This window comes from Phascolarctos cinereus, unplaced genomic scaffold (assembly GCF_003287225.1).
Source record: "Phascolarctos cinereus isolate Bilbo 61053 unplaced genomic scaffold, phaCin_HiC Scaffold_4;HRSCAF=312, whole genome shotgun sequence".
Lineage (NCBI taxonomy): Eukaryota > Metazoa > Chordata > Mammalia > Diprotodontia > Phascolarctidae > Phascolarctos > Phascolarctos cinereus.
The window spans coordinates 63,429,580-63,433,653 of record NW_027555847.1 but is presented as its reverse complement, the minus strand read 5'-3'; positions in this window follow the sequence as shown (position 1 = coordinate 63,433,653).

Genomic DNA, 4,074 nt, shown 5'->3' with positions numbered 1-4,074 from the left:
AGCAGGCATGGGGTAGGTGTGAGGGCACCAGCATCACAGTTTCTGGCTCACACTCAGTTTTACTCCTGCACATCACGGTGAGCAAGGAGTCTCAGAGTTGTGGGCCAACAATCTGAACAGACAGCTGGTGTGCATGCAACGGATAGCCAGTACTGATGACTGTCCCTGGCTGTTCTTGAGATTTCTGCTTAGTAAAATACATTAAAATAGCAATAAGGGTAAGCAGTCAAAACAACCTTGTTCAGTTCTACTCTGAAATGATCATTTACAGCAGAGTGAGGTATATGGAAGGGAAATGCATATATTTACATGTGTTCAGCATTAGAATGCCTCCTCCTTTGGGGGCAGGAGCTGCTCCTATTCTCCCAAAGGTAACCTCAGTGCTCTGGTCTGGCCTTAGCCCATCGGTCTGAAAGCAAATGTCAAGTGCTATGAACTTTGTTTTCATTCTACTGAAACCACTTTGCATTGCGAAAATTGATAGAAAAGAAAACCAACTTGAAGATTAAAGGAGTAAGTTTTAGCTGCTCCCTTCATAATTTTTTTTCCTTCATACCATCTTGGAGCACAAGATGAACCACAGTAAAGTAGATGGAGAACCAGAAAGACCTGGATTCAATAGTTGGGTGTCATCTCTGACACAAGTTATTAGATATATGACCCTCATCAAGGCACTTCACTGATCAGTGTGCTAGGCAGCTAGGCAGCACGGTGGATAGAGTACCAGGGCTAGAGTCAGGAAGACCTGAGTTCAAATGTGTCCTCAGACTCTTACTAACTGCGTGACCCTGAGCAAGTCACTTAACCCTGTTTACCTTAGTTTCCTCATATGTTAAATGAGCTGGAGAAGGAAATGGCAAACCACTCCAGTATCTTTGCTAAGAAAACCCCAAATAGGGTCATGAAAAATCTGACATGACCAAAATCAACTCAACCACAAAAGTGCTAAGCATTCATGTAAGACTAGACAGTATGGAGTTGAGTGGTTGAGGAATTTTCCTTCCTTGGCAGTTCTTTATGTGAATGAAATCACTGGTTCAGCCCCTATCTCTGTTGTCATGCAAGTCATTTAATCCTTTTGTGTTACCATTGGGGAACCAAAGTCCAGTAAGGTTAGGTAATTTGCCTATCATCACATAAATAGTTGAATAAGGATTTAAACCTGAGTCCTATTGCTCTAAATTCAGTCTTTTTTTTTTTTACTTTTTTTTTTAAATTTACTATTAGATTTATATTTATGCATTTCCATTTCCATTTGTTCAGTTTCTAAATCTAGTACTCCAGGCACATATTGTTGAGGCACATGTCAAGGACAACATGTTGCCCAGGAACATGTTCTTGTAGTAGAGTTATTTGTGTATGTGTTATAGTATAGACTGTCAGCTGCGTGAGGGCAGGGACTGTATCTTAGTTAAATTTACTGTGTCTCATAATCAACCATCCAATGAATTGACAAGTATTTATTAAATGATTACTATCTACTGTCACTGTGTTAAATTTGGGGGATACAAAGACAAAAGTAAAACAGCTCCTGCCCCCAAAAGAGGGGGCATTCTAATGCTGAGCACACGTAAATATATGATCAAATATAAAATAAATATATATAAATATGTGGTATTTGGGAGGAGGAAGGCACTAGCAGCTAGGGGGTTAGGAAAGGCTTCATGTGGGAGGTGGCTTTTGACCTGAGCTTTGAAGGAAACTAGGGATTCTAAAAAAAAAAAAATTATAATGCGCTACATACAGCAGGTGCTTAGTAAATGTAATATCAATATAAACTTTAAAGCTTACAAAACACCTTCTTTCCAACAATTTATGAGATAGTTTTTCTTAGTCCCATTTTATAAATGAGGAAACTGAGGCCCAGGGAAATTAAGTAACCTACCCACAGTCATAAATATCATAAATATTGGAACTTAAATTTAAGCCATTTTTTTCTGATGCAATCAATCAATAAGAATATATTAAATGCCTACTTGGTGCCAGGCATTGTGTTAGGCGTGGCAGGGATAAAAACACAGGCGTCTGCCCCTGCACTTAAGGAGCTCACATTTTCTATCTTCTTTCCACCCCACATTGTTATTAATCTTAATAGCTCACGTTTAGAGAGGAGTGGGTAGCATTTTGGGCTTGGTATCTAGAAGATCCAGGTTCAAATCTCACTTCTGACACCTGTTGGTTGGGTGACAACGAGCAAGTCACTCAGCCACTTTTAGCCTCAGTTTCCTCATCTTATGGACGAGGAGGATAGTGCCCGTGGCACCTACCTCAGCTCCTCAGACAATGCTCTGAAACTATAAGTCACATCCCCAAACTAAGTTGCAGGGAAGCTCTGATCTGCATTGGTGGAAGGACCTCTCAAACCAAGAGTTCCCCACACTGATGAGATTGCAAGTCTAGACTTCCCTCAGCAGGTTGTGGTGAGGGCCAAATGAGATGAGGGATGTAAAGTGCTTTGTAAACTTCACAGTGCCAGGTCCTCTTAAAATGCACTGTACTTTCCTTACAACAGCCCTGTGAGAAACTATTATTCCCATTTTGCAGTTGGGAAAACTGAAGCCCAGAAATGTTCAATGACTTACCCAAGGTCACCTAGCTATATAAGAGGCAAAGCCAAGTCTCGCTCCCTAGTCTTCCAACATGAAGCCCAAGTGCTCTTTCCTTTATACCATATTGCCTCCCAGTTTTGAGAAGGGGAGCACTAAAGGCCTTGCACAAGACCCCTCATGTGACCTTCACATGGGTGTGGAAACTCAGGTTTAATCTGCTGACAGGTCATGCATACAGAGCCTTTCAAAAATGTTAGTGTAGGCAGTGTGTTCAGAGGGGAATGTCGTGGGTTGTCCCAGATGAATTCCAGATTCAGCAGATCTGTTTCCTCCTGTCACAAATCCCCAGGCCTTACAGAAGATCTGTAGTTGGGTGAAGCTTTATCTCCGTGTGTATCAAGAGGGCTCAATCCACTCAGGTGAGGGCTCTACTTGCTTTGGGAGTTCAAATGACAAAAACTGTCAGGATTAATCGGGTTTCGCACTAGAGTTATTGGTAAAAAAGGTGGCAGCCAAAAAGATGGATTTTGGTGAATAGTCCTCAGTTTTAGGTGCTTTCTTTTTTTAATTTCTATTTTTTTTTTTTGCTTTATGGTAAGACAGTCAGGGTTAAGTGACTTGCCCAGGATCTCACAACTACTGTTAAGTGTCTGAGGTCACATTTGAACTCTTAACTCCGAGGCTGGAGCGCTATCCACTATACCACCTAGCTGCCCCAGCTTTAGGTGCTTTCTAGGAGCACAAGGCAGCTAGGTGGCACAGTGGATAGAGCACCAGGCCCAGAGTCAGAAAAACCTGAATTCAAATCCAGCTTCAGACATTTACTAGCAGTGTGGCCTCGGGCAACTCACTTCACCCTGTTTGCCTCAGTTTCCTCATCTGTAAAATGAGCTGGAGAAGGAGATGGCAAACCACTCCAGTATCTCTGCCAAGAAAAGCCTAGATAGGGTCACAAAGAGTCAGACACGACTGAAAAACAACTCAAGAATGACAGAAGCACGGATCTGTTGTAAAGAGTTCTGCCATGATCCAGGCTTATGTCAGAGTTGTGTATTTGATCTATCCTACAACTAGATCTGAAACTCCATGAGGGCAGAGACCAGGAGTATCCAAAGGCTGTATGTGTCCCAGAACTCAGCATAATCCTCTGCATTTCCCGGTCCCTCCCCTTACTAGTGCCTTCTCTCTGAAATCTATCTAATATATCTGTATCATAGATAGGTAGATAGATAGATAGATAGATAGAGATAGATAGATAGATAGATAGATAGATACATCTTATATGAACATTGGTGCTTTCTTGTTGTCTCTGTATTAGAATGTAAGCTCCTTGAGGGCAGAGGATCATGCTTTTTGCCTTACTTTGCATCCCCAGGGCTTAGGACAGTATTTATGCTTAATAAATGTTTGTTGACTGACATTCTTTTTCTTCCTCACCTAAGGTCTTCCACAGAATGAGATCAAAAGGTTTTAGAGTCAAAAGGAATTTAAAGGTCATCTAGCCAAATGATGCTTTTTTTTGAGG